The following is a 17,243-nucleotide window of genomic DNA, read 5'->3' on the forward strand; positions in this document are numbered from 1 at the left end:
AAAATGCTAGAAGAACTCAGCAGGCCGGGCAGCATTATAGAAATGGAAAAAAAAACAGCTGATATTTCAGTCCATGGTAGCCTCTTTTGCCATGAAGAGGCTATTCTGAGGGTGGAGGAGCAACACCTTGTACTTTGTCTAGGGGGCCTCCAACCTGATGGAATGAACATTGATTTCTCCTTCCAGTATTTCTTTCCCTCCCCTTCCTTCTATTTCCCCCTCTGACCTCTTGCCTCTTCTCCTTGCCTGCCTATCACCTCCTCCTGGTGCCCTCTCCTCTCCTATCTGATTCCTTCCTCCCCAGCACTTTACCTTTCCCACCCACCAGACTTCACTGTTCATCTTCCAGTTTGTCTTACTTCCCCTCTGCCCACCTTTTGTTCTGGCATCTTCCCCCTTGCTTTCCAGTTCTGAAGAAGGATCTCGGGCAGAAATGTTGACTATTTATTCATTTCCAAAGATGCTGCCTGACCTGTTGAGTTCATCCAGCATTTTTTTTTTGTACTTTTTAAGTTGGTCACAAGTAAGGATAAAATTGGATCTTGTGGAAAGGTACTAAACTGTTGGAGAGCAAATTATAGCAGGGCGAGCTAAGGTGTGTTGATCAGGAGCAGCCATTGTTGGACAAGTCCATCTCTGAGTTGCGAGAGCTGGTTACAGACTAGATGATCAGAATTGGATTTATTATCACTGACATATGTCATACAACTTGTGGTTTTGTGTCAGCAGTACAGTTGAAGACATTAAGAAATCACTGCGAGGTACAATAAAATAGAGTACAAAAGAGGAATAGCAAAGTCATGTTTATGGGCCATTCAGAAATCTGATGACAGAAGCAAAGAACCTGTTCCAAAAGTACTGCGTGTATATCCTCGGGCTTCTGAACCTGTGCCCTGATGGTTGTATTGTGAAGACAGCACATAATAGATAGTGATGGTCTTTAATGATGGATGCTGCTGCCTTGAGGGACAGACTTTTGAAGTGGAGCTTGAAGGTGGGAAGAGTTCAGGATTAGCATGGTCTATTAAACAGCAAAGACAAGGATGGTAAGGAAGGGGAATCTTGTCTGACCTGAGAGTTCCTAAGTTTAGTCAGGAAGGGAAAAGAAGCATACACCAGGTTTAGCAAGCTAATGACAGCCTGGGCCCTTGTGAAAACAAGGATAACTGGAAAGTGCTCAACTAAGTGATGAGGAACGGCGAAAGGAGCCATGAAATGATCTTCATAGGCAGGATAAAGATGAATCCAAAAGCATTTTATAATTGCATTAAAAATAGTGAATAACTAAGGAGAGGGTAGATCCACTCAAGGATAGACAAGAGAATTTGTGCTTTGTGTTAAAGCAAGTGGCTGTGGTACTAAATGAATGCTTTTTGTTAGTATTTACTAAAGGAGAAGGATTGAAGAAGATAATGGGGCATACTAAGGTGCTGGAATGTTTTGAGATTAAGAATGTAGTGATGTTTGGTCTTCTAAAAAGCATTAAGGTGAATAAATCACAAAATATTGAAGGACGCAGCTGAGGATGTTACTGGGGCTTTGACAAAGCCAGTTACTGGAGTCTTCACCAGCAACAGGCGATGTCATAGCAGACTGGAGAGTAGCAAATGTTGTGCCTTTGTTCAAGAAGGGAAATGAAAATAGTCTAGGTAACTGGAGCCGAGTGAGACTTGTCTCATGTGAAACTATTGGAGAAGGATAGGATTTATGAGCATTTGGAAAGGCACAGCCTGCTTATGGACCCTCGGCATGGAATTGTGTGAGGCAGGTCATGACTTACCATCTTGACTGAGTTTTTTGAGAAGACAACAATGGTACTTGATAAAGGCAAGGCAGTGGGTTTTGTATACATGGATCTTAATAGTACTTTGCTGAAGCCCATCATGGCAAATTGATTCAGACGATAAAGATGAATCGGGTTGAGTGTGAGTTGCAAAGTTGTGTGTATATAGGCTAGTGCTGGCTGAGTTCACATTTTTCTGCGGTGTAATTTCTTTCTCAGTCTTCTGCAGTGGCTACTCCATACTAGACAGTGATGCAACTAAACACCTGCTGGAATTTTCAAACTTCTTTCATGATGCACCAATTCTCCTCCAACTCCTGATGAAATATAGCCGCTGACGTGGCTTCTTTGCAATTGGGCCCAGGATAGATTCTCAGGTATTCATGCCAAGGAACTTGAAACTGCTCACCCTTTCCACTTCTGCTTCTTTGAGAACTAGTTTGGGTTTGCTTGAATTCCCCTTCCTGAAGTCCACTCTCGATTCATTTTTTCTTACTTGTGTTGAGTGCAAGATTGTTGATGACTAATGGTGTTCTACAAGATGAATGTTGGGGCCTCTGTTTGTGATATCTATCAATGACTTGGATAAAATGTGGTGGTTGATTATGCAGATGACACACCAAGGTTTTTTTTGGAGCTGGAGGCAGAGTAAACAATTATCAAAGAAATCAGTGGGATGCAGATCAGTTACACCTCTTGGCCAATGGCGTTTAATCCGGGCAAGGTGAAATGTTACACTTTGGGAAATCGAGTGAAAGAAGGAAGTATTCATTTAGTTTTAGGAACCTTAATAGAATTGAAGTACAAAGGGATCTTGAAGTGCAAGACTATAGGTCATTGAAAGTGGCTATATAAGTGGATGAAGTGGTAATATGGTACTGTTACCTTCATTGGTAGATGTGTTTGGTATAAAATTTGAAGTTGTGCTGCAGCTGTTTAAAACTTTAGTTATACTGCACTTGGAATAATACTGGCTGCTCCATTATAGAAGGAAGTGAATACTGTGGAAAGGGTGAAGAAAAGGTTTATTTGGTTACTGTCTTGATTGATCTGAGCTAAAGGAAACATTGGACAAATTTGGATTGTTTATTTGGAGTTTTGGAGGCCATGGGAAAACCTGACAGTTTTGTTTTTTTACTTTGAGAGTTGTTGATAGGGTAGACGGTCAAAATCTTTTTCCAGGGTAGAAATGCCAAAAACCAGAGGACATGCTTTAAAACTTAAAAGGGGGGGGGGGGGGTGGTGTATTTAAAGGTGACTTGAGGGGTGAGTTATTTTTAATACGGAGTATAGGTGCCTGGAATGTGTCACTGGGGTAGCCTTGGAAGTGGGTAGTTTAGAAGTTAAGAAGCTTTTAAACGGATACGTGAGTGTGAAGTGAATGGAGGCATGTGAATGATACACAAGAGGACATGTAGAATAAATTGACATCGTTGGCTCAACATAGTGGGCTGAATGACCTGTCCAGTTCTGTTCTACAAAATCCTAATATCTATTTAAAACTTGAATTGAACTTCACTCTTTAATAGAAAAGAAAAGCATCGACAACACCACAAGGGACTCAGACAAAATCCAATGCCAGCCCTCCAGAGATCTGGTCACAAGCTGTCAGCAGATTGGCAGGGACTCAAAGATTTCATTAGTTTCCAGGGATACAAATCCAGAGTAAGGCCTCTAGGGGAGACAGTCTCAGACTGATGTTTATGTATTTCCAACAAATAAAATAAATCGGGGATTAATGAACAGCAGCTCTAACACAGACGTGGGCTGGTAACTACCCACAAGTTTGACAAGCCCATTATCCTAAAGAAATGACTTTCAATAAATGGATCTTAACATTGCTGCTGTTATACCTTTTGCACCTTGGATTAACAACCATCCCCAACTAAAGAGGATTGTCAGGACAATGAACTAAATTATGAGGAAGGGTTTGTTAAACTATTTTGTTAATTTATAGCCACAGCACAGTAACAAGCCCTACTGGCCCAATGAGCCTGTGCATCCAGTAACACCCATGTGACCAATTAACCTACTAACACATGTCTGTGGAATTGTGGGAGACAAATAGAGCACCTGGAAGAGACCCATGGTGTAACAGAATGTGCAAATTACCTACAGACAGGAATTGACCCCACACATACAATACGCTGGAGGAACTCAGCAGGTCGGGCAGCATCTGTGGAAATGAGTAGTTTCGGGCTGAGACCCTTAGTCAGGACTGGAGAGGGAGGGGGCAGGGGCCCTATAAAGAAGATGGAGGAGGGTGGGAAGAAGGCTGGTAGGTGCCAGGTGAAAAGCCAATCAGAGGAAAGATCAAGGGGTGAGGGAGGGGATAGGCAGGAAAGATGAAGAAGGAATGTAAGGGGAAAGCACTATGGGTAGTAGAAAAAGGCAGAATCATGAAAAAGATGATAGGCAGCTAGAGGAGGAGGCAGAGTGAAACTGGGATGGGGGAAGGGAGCGGGAGGGAATTACCAGAAGTTGGAGAATTTGATGTTCATACCAAGGGGCTGGAGACTAACCAGACGGTATATGAGGTGTTGCTCCTCCAACCTGAGTTTGGCCTTATCATGGCAGTAGAGGAGGCCATGTATGGACATATCCGAATGGGAATGTGAAGCAGAGTTGAAGTGGGTGGCAACCGGGAGATCCTGTCTGTTGTGGCAAATGGAGCGGAGGTGCTAGACGAAACGGTCCCCCAATCTGCGTTGGGTCTCGCCAATGTAGAGGAGGCTGCACTGGGAGCACTGGACGCAATAGATGACCCCAACAGACTTGCAAGTGAAGTGTTGCCTCACCTGGAAGGACTGTTTTGGGCCCTGAATGGTGGTAAGAGAGGAGGTGCAGGGACAGGTGTAGCACTTAGCCTTGCAGAAATAAGTGCCAGGTGGGAGTTCTGTGGGGAGGGATGTGTGGACCAGGCAGTCGTGGAGGGAACGATCCCTGTGGAAAGCAGAGAGGGAAAGATGTGCTTAGGCGTTGTTGGGGCTGTGAGAGAGTTACATTAACTATTATACTACCTTTCTCCCCCTAGCAGAATCGCAGAAAAATATTTAGTTGATAGATCAGCAGGGAATTTAAACAGAAACTCATCAATGTAGAAGACCCATCTGAAACAGCCCAGGAGTCAGTCAAATATCATGGTTATCAAACAATAATTAAAAAAAATCATAATGTGTTATTTGATACTAATTACTAAAAGCAGACACAGGCAAAGACATTGATGCAAAAGGTTTTTTTAAAACTTTAAAGGCTATGCATCCTTTAAATGTATGTTATAGGAAAGTGCAGTCAATGTTGAAATATTATAGCCAAATTTGTACAGCAAGTTCCTGTGCAACCAATGTGATTATCTGCATTTGTATTCCCCTTACCTGGAACACCTAATGGTCAAATGTCATCTGTTCTATTTGCCAAGAGAGTTATCTCCTGTAATCCTGACCACTGTTTACCTGCCATCAGCAGCCAATTATAATCAAGTGCTTGCGATCCTGCATAATGCTGTTTACAAACCAGAAGCAGTCTATCCCAATGCGTTTCAAATCATAGTCGAAGACTTCAACTAGGCTTGTTTGAAGAAAATCCTGGTCAATTACCGTTAGCTTATAACCTATAGTACCAGAGGTTCCAATGTACTGTTAAACATGCTAGTTGGATGGACATTCATTGATTCTGTTATGGTTATTATTCTATAGAATAATTAAGCATGTCTACAAAAAATGAATCCCGGGGTTGTATATGGTAACATGTATGTACATTGATTATAAAATTTTACTACAAGCTTTGATTTGTAGATGATCATGACTGAGACAACAAGGAGGAGGAGCTTTGATCTGAAATATTAACCACTTCCAAGGGTGCAGAATGTTTCTGTAATTTTCTGTTTTTGGTTCCGATTTCTGGCATCTCCAGGAAATAAAAATTAAAGCCACAGAACTCCCCTATCCTTCAAGATAGTTCAATAAAATCTTTGTATATCCATCTATGAGGCTCAGACTCAGCTTGGTATTTTGACAGTTCAGCGCACCCTCAGTAAAATACTGAAATATCTCAATCTTCAACATCATACATTCGGAAAGAGGCACATTATCATTCAAAGGATCTGTACAGTTTATTATGTATCTGACAGGGTTCATTGACAAAATGAGAGAGAAGACTGAGTTTTGGATTAGTTTATTGCCATATACACCAGGGTGCAATAAAATTCCTTGCTTGTGTGATCCTTCTCAGAAAATGTTACACACGTTAATAACCAATAAATAATGTGAACACAAGACAATAGAATGGTGCGCAGCTTATTAGTGCATGCAGAAGTAGCAAGTGCTGTTAACAGTGAGGGTCCATGTTTCTGGAAAGAAGCAACCTCTTCACAGTGGGAGGACATCTGTGAAGTTGTCAGAGTAGAAATGAAGGCTGACCTAGAGCACACTTGCTTCTTGCACAACACTCTGGTTCACCTGGAAGATGGGCACAACCAACAGGCAAAAAGAAAGATCGAAACAATCCATAGAGGTGTTCCACAGTTATAGTGGAACAATAGAACTGACATGTAATTCAGAACAGGCCAAACAGCAACGCTCATCTGGAGATTCTAAAGAGCAAGCATTTAGTATTGTTTTTCCTATGTCTTTATTTTATGTTCTGTGTGTGTGTGTGTGTGTTCCACTAGTAAGAGTCCCAATGTGGGGTTGTGGCGCAGTAGGTAGTGGTGTTAGTTGCTAACTCCAGGGATCCTGATATCACATGCTGTCTGTACTGAGTTTGCACTCTTTCCTCCAGCTTCCACCAGAATCACAAGGATGTGCCATGTTGATTGGTCAGTGCAAATTACTACTTTGCATAGAAGATTGGTCAAAGGAATTTGAGAGGATTAACAGGCATGTGAGAGAGGATAACTTGCAGAAATGCAGGGCAGTAAGATGAGGGGTATAAGGACTGGGTGTCCTTGTACTGTGCTGTTTAAAAAAAACCTGATGACGTCATGGGTTTTGTCAAGAAGGAATGCAGTTCTGTTTTAATTGATGACTTTAGACCTTCTGGATGCTGAGCAGTTTCATTTCTGTCACTCTTGATGGGTTATAAAAAAAAGCACAGAATTTTCCTCACTATTTTGCACTTTTGTCCTCTCCAGCCTGAATGTGTCAGTTTTGCAAACGATGCAGACTTAAAAAGCCAATGTCAACACTTAAGACTTACAATGTGGCATTCTTTAAAGGAAACAGCTGAATCTGAAGTAACATTTTTTTTCCAAATGGATCAGCACCAGTTAAATCTGGGTCAGATCATGTCCACTGCTACTTTTTAACAACAGGCAAAACTGCTACTTAAACAATGGAAGGGAAACATCACAAGTCATCAGAAACAACACAGAAAGAACTCGTATGTGAAAGTCTAATGAGAGAGCATGTGATACTGGATCTGCTATTAGGGAATGAGACAGCGCAGGAGACAGAAGCTTGCATAGGGGAACACTTTGCGTCTAATGACCACAATGCCACTACTTTCAAGGTACACATGCAAAAAATTAGGTCTGGTCTGTGGAGTGAGATTCTAGATTGGAGAAAGTCCCACTTTGATGGTTTTGGAAATGATCTGACAAGTGTGGATTGGAGCAGGCTGTTTTCTGTCAAGGGTATGCTTAGAAAGTGGAAGCCCTTCAAAAATGAAATTTTGCGAGTACAAAGCTGGTATGTGCTTGTCAGAATAAAAGGTAAGGATAACGAGTGCAAGGAACCGTGGTTTTTGAGAGATAATGAGGCACTGATTAAGGTGTGGGGGGGCAAACAGGTGCATAGAAGGTGTATAGGCAAGTAGGAACAAATGAGGTGCTTGTGGAGTTCAAGAAATGCAAGAGAACACTTAAAGAAATCAGGAAGATTAAAGAAGGCATGAAGTTGCTCTAGCAGACAAGGTGATGGAGAATCCTAAGGGATTCTACAGATGTGTTAACCGCATAAGGATTGCAAGGGACAAAATTGGTCCACTGGAAGACCAGAATAGTAACCCATGCGTCGAGCCAAAACAAATGGGGGAAATCTTAAATGCAGTCTGTAGAAGTGAGGCAAAGTGGTATCAACTTCATGGATCTTGTACAGATTATAGAAGAAGAGTTGTTTGCTGCCCTGAGGCAAATCACAGTGGATAATTCCCCACGGCCTGATAAGCTGTTCCCTTGGACCCTATGGGAGGCAAGTGCAGAAATTTCTGCGGCACTAGCAGAGATATTTAAATCACTCTTGGTGACAGAAGAGGTACCAGAGGATTGGAGGATAGCCAATGAGGATAGCCAAAATTCTGCTGTCTACAAAATGCTCTAAACATAAACTGGGAAATTATAGACCAGTGAATTTGATATCAAACACAAAGTACACTGCAGATGCTGTGGTCAAATCAACACGTACAAAAGCTGGATGAGCTCAGCAGGTCGGGCAGCATCCTTGAATTGAGCAGTCAACATTTCGGGCCGAGACCAAATTTGATATCAGTTGTGGGAAAGTTATTGCAAGGTATTCTAAGGGACTGGATATATAAAATATTTGGATAGACAGGGACTGATTAACGACAGTCAGCATGGCTTTGTGCTTCGTAGGTCAGGTCTAACCAATCTTGTAGAATTTTTCAAGGAAGGTGCCAGGAAATTGGATGAAGGCAATGAATTGGATGTTGTATACATGGACTTTAGACATTTGACAAGGTCCCACCTGGGAGGCTGGTCAACAAGGTTCAGTTGCTCAGCATTCAGGATGAGGTAGTAAATTGGATTTATCATTGGCTTTGTGGGAGAACCTAGCAAGTGGTAGTAGAGTTGCCTCTCTGACTGGAGGCCTGTGACTAGTGGTGCTTGTAGAGATCAGTGCTGCCTTCTTTGTTGTCATCTATATCAATGAGCTGGATGATTGTGGTCAACTGGATCAGCACATTTGCAGATGACAACAAGATTGCTGGTGTAGTGGACAGAGAGGCAGGCTTTCATGGATTGCAGGAGGATCTGTATCAGCTGAGAAATGTCTGCATTCAATTCCATTTGCCAAATGCAAGGTTTAGCACTTTGGTAGGACCAGCCAGGGTAGCTCTTGCGCAGTGAATGGTACGGCACTGAGGAGTGTGGTAGAACAAAGAGATTTAGGAATACAGGTCCATAATTCACTGAAATTGCTAACCAGATAGACAAGATTGTACAGAAAGCTTCTGGCACATTGGCCTTCATAAATCAATGTATTGCGTACAGGAGATGGGATGTTATGTTGAAGTTGTGTAAGACATCGCTGAGGACTGATTTGGAATATTGTATGAAGTTTTAATCACCTGCCTACAGGAAATGTGTAAACAAGGTTGAAAGAGTATAGAGAATTCACAAGGATGTTTCTGGGTCTGAAGGACCAGAGTTATAAGAAAAGATTGAATAGGTTAGGTCTATATTTTTTAGATTGTAGAAGACTGAGAGGAGATTTGCTGGAGGTATACAAATTTGAGGGGTATAAATAGGGTAAATGCAAGTAGGCTTGTTCCACTAAAGTTGAGTGGGGCTACAACCAGAGGTCATGGATTAAGGGTGAAAGGGGAGAAGTTTAAGAGGAACATGAGGGGAAACTTCCTCATTCAGAGGGTTGCGAGAGTGTGGAATGAACTGCCAGTACAACTGGTGCATGTCAGCTCGATTTCAATGTTTAAGAGTAGCTTGGATAGGTGCATGGATAGTAGGGATATGGAGGTGCTATGGTCCCAGTGCAGGCTGATGTGAATAGGCAGTTTACATGGTTTTGGCATGAACTAGATGGGCCAAAAGGCCTGTTTCTGTGCATCTGTACTTCCCTAAGACGCTATGACTCTTATCTATAAAGTGCATTTGACTTTATCTTTACTATATATCTACAACTCGTTTTCTCAGTATTAGTTACTTATTTAATTTACACATTCTGTCTCTTTGTCCTTTGGTTGTTTGTCATTCTTGGTGTGTAGCTTCTCATTGACTCCTTTTGTATTTCTCCGTTCTACTGTGAATGCTGGGTGACAGGGTGGATTTGTAACTCAATAAAAGGAAATGTAAGGCACACCTTTCCTCCCCTAGCCTGCAGGTCACCCTTGGGCAAAGTGCGGCACTAGCTTAGCCACCCGAACACAGTCACATGAGGCCATGGGAGCAGGTGGTGGATGGGCGTATGAGCTGTTGGCGCACGTCACAAGTCCTGGTTATTTCACCACTGACGCCAAGCAGACAATCTCTGCAAAGCAGTGATAATGACTGGGATCACCTGCCTTGTAAAGACACCGCCCAGAAAAAGGCAATGGCAATCCACTTCTGTGGAAGAATTTACAACGATCTTGATCATAGAAAGGTCATGATCGCCTATGTCATGATTAAATTGTGACTATCTGCAGGAAAATGAATCTCAAAGTAGTACATGGTGATGTAATGCTACTTTGTTAATAAATTGACTTTGACTTTGGATTTTGATTGCAGCAAGGCAGGAAGATACTTAATCATAGCAAGCTCCCATAAACAACAGGGTGACAGTGAGCATCAGCTGAGGATAAATATTTTGCAAGCTGCTGGAGATAACAGTTACTCATCTTGGAAATAACGTTGTGGGATCTTTTCAATTTGTTGAGCAGAAGTAGGGTGGACTTCAGACAGCACTGCTTCCATTCTCCCCATTGTCAGCTGAGGATTTTCGGCAAAGCATTCTCATTAGTCAATGAACAGTGGGTGCCTCTTGACGTACTGCATAGCAAGTAGCCAGAATGGAACAGCTTCCTCCCCTCTGCCATTAAATTTCTGAATGGTCCGTGAACACTATTTCATTATTCCTTTATTCTGACACTATTTATTTAGTTTGTAACTTGCAGCAGTTTTTGTGCCTTTGCACTGTTCCACTGCTTCAGAGCAAAATCTTCACATCATATAATTCAGTAACAATAAATCTGATGCTGAAAAGTGTTAAGTGTCTCCTACAAAGTATCCTGGATCCGAGTGAGCTAGTCAAGCAATTGCCTGGTTGCAATGGCACCAATCAGAGAGAAGGACTATGAGGTGATCGATTCAGGTAGTGAAGAAAAAAATTGCCATTTTATATGATTAATATATGATTTTATATGATTAACTGACTGTAACATGTAAAAGTGATAAAGGATTTTACTTATGTAAAGAGACTGGAGAAGCTTGGTCTGTTGTTCCTGAAGTGGAGGAGGGGTACGACAAGGATGGTGATGGGATTTGAAATATAAAGTTATGAAGGGTATAGGTAGGATAAACTGCAGGTTTTCCCTGTGAGAGTTGGATAAAATGGAAAAACAAACTTGTGGGAAGGGTTAAGAGATCTGGGTTCTGAGGGTAACCTCTTTTCACCCTGTGAGTGCTGAGTATCGGGAACTGCCTGAGTGAGCAGTGGAAGCAGATTTACTGACTACACTTGGCAATAGCCTGGATGAGCACTTGAATGGCCTACGCGCAGAAGCCTTGGGACCAAGTGCTGAAAGATGGGACCATAAGGATGGACAAGGTGGATGTGTTGGGTCGAGTGGCCTGTTCCATGTTAAGTGACTCTATGACTTTGTGCCCTTGCTGCTTGATTTCTGAAAGTCAACCCCGATGGGGCAGCACGGTAATGTAGAGTTAAGCACAATGCTTTACAGTACCGGCGATCTTGGTTCAATTCCTGCCACTGCCTGTAAGGAGTTTGTATATTCTCCCCATGACCGGGTGGGTTTCCTCTGGGTGCTTCAGTTTCTTCCCACAGTCGAAAGATGTACCAGTTAATTAGTCATTGTAAACTATCCCGTGATTGGGCTAGCATTACATTGCAGCATGGCTGGACGGTACTTCTCAAAGGGCCAGAAGGGTCTATTCCCCGCTGTATCTCAGTAAATTTCATAGCTTTGCCTCTACTAAATGTTTGCTTGCGACAGCACTATGTAATTCAAAATTCAAAGTACATTTATTTTTGCAGTATATATGCAGTATACAACCCTGAAATTCATCCTCCCTACAGACGGGAAACAAAGAGGAACCATGGAACTAACCACTTCAAAGAAAAACATCAAATCCCCCCGTCCCCCACCAACATATGCAAATCGCAACCAAAATAAAAGGATTGAAAAAATAGAATATAAAGCACAAAAGGCATATTTCAATACAGTTCAGTCCAGCCTCTTGAAACGCTTTGTGACGGTGGGTGTCAGAGCCACCAGGCGGCATGTTACCTTATTTTTCTTAGGTGCCAGGATGAGAGTGGTCATCATACAGCAAGTGTGAATCTCAGCCTGAGGCAGGGAAAGGTTAAAAATAGTGCCGATTTCCTGCCAGCTGATCTGTACAGGGCTCAAAGACAAGGCAACACTCTAGGAACATTTTGCTGAATCAAATTTGAATGAGGATCAATCAATGAGAGTTTGTTCCTAGATAACTGAAATGTCCCATCACCATCCTCATCCATCTACAACCATTGCTTACTCAAAATGATCTTGGTTGGAAATGAAAATTATTTTTGCTTGTTCCAATAGCCCTGGAGTTAGGATATGAAGTTCTAGGCAACAAGTGGCTCTCAAGTAATGTAATGGAGGAACATCTTCAGAGCAGAACCAACTCGGCCCTTGAAACTCCCTGGAAGCTCCTTTGACAGCTGGTTTTCCTCAGCTTTACTGTCTGTCATAACTGCTAGGATAGAAAAAAATTATTTTATATGATATTATGTAAATAAGATGAAATGCAAACACAAATAAGTAAAAACTAAATAAACAATAAGAATATTTCTTAATCACCTTTCACTTTTTTAAATTGCCTCCGTAAAGAAATTCCACCCAGAAATGATCATAGTTCTCTGGTTTTAGCTGAACTCGTATTTTATGAAGACAGTTTTTCTTTGCTTTGTATCCTGTCCTGGAGCTGATGTGGTATATAACCCAGAGGGAAAAGCAGGTCTTGCCATTACTTAGCAGGAAAGTTTTGAATGAATAATAGAACACAGAACAGAACAGTACTGTGCAGTATAGGCCCTTAGCTGTAAGATGTTATGCCAATGTACATAAACGTATTAAACCCACCCATCCTGCTTATGGACTGTTTCTTCCACTCCTATCAGGGAAGAGGCTATGCAACATTTTCACCAGGACCGCTAGACTCAAAAACAGTTACTTTCCCCAAGCTTTCAAGCTGATCAACACCTCTGCCAATTAACCGACCCTACCACCTCCACTGCAGTCTATGTAAATAACAGTTACTTGTACGTTGTGTTTTATAGGATTACTTTTAGTTTACTTCCCTCAGCTTGATCAACACCTGCACCCATTAACACACCCCACCACCCTAACATACACATCACCTAGCATTCCTTTATGTAGAGTACCTATATAAAAAAAATTCACCCCCACCCTTGAAAATGTTTATGTTTTATTGTTTTACAGCATTGAATCACTGGATTTAACATGGCTTTTTTGACACTGATCAACAAAAAAAATACCCTTTTGTGTCAAAGTAAAAACAGATCTCTTCAAAGTAATTTGAATTAATTACAAATATAAAACACAAAATGATTGACTGCATGCATAAGTATTCAACCCCTTTAATATGTCACACAAAATCATCACTGGTGCAGCAAATTGGATTTAGAAGTCACATAATTAGTTAAAAGGAGATCAGTTTACGGTCAAGGTGTTTCAATTGACTGTAGTAAAAATACACCTGTATCTGGAAGGTCCAACTGCTGGTGTGTATCCGGGCAAAAACAACACCACAAAGACAAAAAAACAGTCGAAGCAACTCCACAAAAAGGTTATTAAAAAGCACAAGTCAGGAGATGGATACAAGAACATTTTCAAATCACTGTATATTCCTTGGAGTACTCTTAAATCAATCATCAAGAAATGGAAAGAATATGACACAGCTGTAAATCTGCTTAGGGCAGACCGTCCTCAACAACTGAGTGAGTGTGCAAGAAGGGGACTAGTGAAAGAGGCCACCAAGAGAGTCATGACGATTCTGGAGGAGTTACAAGCTTCAGTGGCCGAGCTGGGAGAGACTGTGCATACAACAAGTGTTGCCCAGGTGCTTCACAGCTTTATGGGAGAGTGGCAAAGAGAAAGCCACTGTTGAAGAAAACTCACATGAGATCTCTGCTAGAGTTTGCCAGAAGGCATGTGCGAGATTCTGAAGTCAGCTAGAAGAACGTTCTATGGTCTGATGAAACCAAAACTGAGTTTTTGGCCTTTGGGCTAAATACTATGTTTGGTGTAAGCCAAACATTGCACAGCATCAAAAACACACCATCCCAAGCATGAAGCTTGGTGGTGGCTGCATCGTGTTGTGGGGATGTTTCACTGCAGTAGGCCCTGGAAGGTGTGTGAAGGTAGAGGGTAAAATGAATGCAGCAAAATACAGGAAAATTCTGGAGGAAAACCTGATGCAGTCTGCAAAAGAATTGACTTGTGAGTAGATTTATTTTCCAGCAAGACAATGGCCCCAAGCATAAAACCAAAACTACATAAGAATAGCTTAAAAACAACAAAGTTAATGTCCTGAAGTGGCCAAGTCAGAGTCAGTCTTCAAACCAATTGGGAATTTGTGGCTGGCTGGACTGGAAAAAAGAAGAATGGGGAAAAATTGCAATGTCCAAATCTGCAAAGCTGATAGAGAATCCATACAGATTCAAGGCTCTAATTGCAGCCAAAGGTGCAACTACTAAATGCTGACTTGAATGTATGAACAATTATGCAATCAATTATTTTATATTTAATAGTCGTAATAAATTTAGGCTGATTTGTAGAAATTTGTTTTCACTTTGACACAAGAGTCTTTTCTGTTGATCAGTTTTAAAAACGCCAAATCGAATCTCAATGGATTTAATGTTGTAAAACAACAAAACATGAAAAATTCCAGGGTGGAGGTGAATACTTTTATAGGCACTGTACATTCAATCATTCTATGTATATAACAGTTACTTTTATTTTGCTTTTCTAGTTATGTTTATTGTGTTTTTGTTGCTGATTTATTGTGTTTTTATACATATCATGTGTGTTTTTTTATGCTGCATCAGATCCAGAGTAATAATCCGTTTATACTTGTGTATTGAAGAGTGGCAATAAAAAATCTTAAATCTTGAATCTAGAATTTACTATAAGATTACTATACAATCTTTCCCTACAACACAGCTATAACCCTTTATTTTTCTTACATCCATGTGCCGATCTGGGAGTGCCTTAAATGTCTATTGCATCGGCCACTACCAGCAACCCTGACAGTATATTACAGGCACTTGCCACTCTGTGTAATAGGTAAATAAGAAAATAAATAAATACATCTTCATACATGTACTCTGTACTTTTCTTCACTCACTTTTAAACAAATGTTGCTTGGTATTAGCCATTGCCGCCCTGGGGAAAAGTCACTGGCTATCCACTTTATCTCTGCCTCTCATAATCTTATACACCACTATCAAGTTGTCTCTCATCATCCTTCACTCCAAAGGGAAAAACCCTAACTCATTCAACTTGTCTAGAAACAACAGAAGATTCAGTAAATCTCAAATACATTGAAAACTGAAAGAATTCAGTAGGCCAGGCAAGAATCTGTACAAGAGGAAGAGTAATAATGCCCATGAACCTTCTCTCCACCCATTCTCCCTTCCCTCAACAATAGTGGTAAATGTAGTTTATGACAGCATCAAGTCATTGTTCACTGCCTTTGAAATTAATTCCATTGTCTTCACGCCTTAGACCCCTAGCTTTTCTTTCAATTTTTGTTGGTCACTGATCCCTGATGTGGAATTCTGTAGCAGCTGTGACTTCTTATAAAATGGTGAACCCTCCAATGCTCGATGTTCATTTCAGAGCACTCCTGCAAAATATTTGCACATGTCTTTAGGTTTTGGGTTAGACAAAAAAAAAATCGCTTCCTAATGCTGCACAGAGATGCAGATTTCAATTAACATGGTAGCTGGCTTACAGATTATTTTCAGCCATTGAAAAGAATCTTGACATTCCTCTTGTAAGGGAGATAACAGTGCAAGTCAGATTAACTCGTGCGAAGTTAGAACTTCTTTCTAACCTCACTGCGACACATTCCCTCCTTTGCTTTTCTGCAGCCGTCCTCAGGAAGAGATGGTAGTCATGTAAGGCGACACAGGTTTAAGGTGCTGGGGAGTAGGTACAGAGGAGATGTCAGGGGTAAGATTTTTAGGCAGAGAGTGGTGAGTGTGTGGATTGGGCTGCTGGCAACGGTAGTGGAGGCGGATACGATAGGATCTTTTAAGAGCCTCTTAGATAGGTACATGGAGCTTAGTAAAATAGAGGGCTATAGGTAAGCCTAGTAATTCTGAGGTAGGGACATGTTCGGCAAAACTTTTTGGGCCAAAGGGCCTGTATTGTGCTGTAGGTTTTCTATGTTTCTATGTAAAATCTCCTTGCCTTCTGTAACCTTTCATTCATCATCCACCAATTCAAAATGTTCACTCAATTTTTAAGATTTGTCATAAATAATCATCAGTATCAGTTCATGGATGATATGTTCTATTATGTGTTCTGTTGAAACAATTTAGAGTCTGATTTAAAAAATTGCACCATTCAAGTTTTTAATGTCCTGTCTATATTGTTTACCTTATCCAAGATTATCCATACGGATATCATCAGCTAATATATTGGATAGTAAATCTGTTCAATGAAACATTATTATGGCATGATCATGCAAAAGAATATTAGTCTGCTGTAAAGACATGACTCATCTTAATTAAAGGTGGTGTCTGAAGCCAATCAAAGGCAAGTTCCTGATACGTTGAGCTTCACTCTCATTACTTTTGCAGTGTTAACAAAATGTCTGGCTTATCTACAGCTAGGTAATCATCTACTGGTCCCAAGAAAAAGGCTGTTAGCTGTGTCTGACTGAATCAGTTCTCTCTTTAGAATATCATTGCAGTCAAGTTAAACATTTCTTGGTTCTAAATTCAGTTTGTGGTATTAATTTTATTAACACAGATGCATATACATTGTTGGGAAAAACATCGAATGTTTACAATGACACAGTTACTTATGTTCTCTCCATATTTTACAATTCAAAGGTTATAATGTCTCCATAAATGCTGAAGTTTTCTTGCAGTGGGAAGTTTAAAATGAAGAAATTCAAATTTAAGCTTGAGTTGCACGCAGCACGATATCACATCCAGCATTGTACTAATGACAAGATAATCTGTTTCACTAATGCAGAGAGAGAGAGATAAATACCGGGCAAGAAAGACACTCAGAACAGCTCATTTAATCTTTGAAATAGTGACACTGGAACTTTCACTTCCACCCAAGGCAGCACATACAGCCTCATTTTAAGTTATCATCCTTTAAACACCACATCCAATAATGAGCACTCCCTCAATATTGTCTCTTTAGGCTTGGTTCTTGGAATGGGACTTAACTCCCATCTTTGAGATTTTGACAACTACTGATTGAGCCACAGCTAACATCTGAAAGGCTTATCTTAAAA

The sequence above is a fragment of the Hypanus sabinus genome, chromosome 6 (genome assembly GCF_030144855.1).
Source record: "Hypanus sabinus isolate sHypSab1 chromosome 6, sHypSab1.hap1, whole genome shotgun sequence".
NCBI lineage: Eukaryota > Metazoa > Chordata > Chondrichthyes > Myliobatiformes > Dasyatidae > Hypanus > Hypanus sabinus.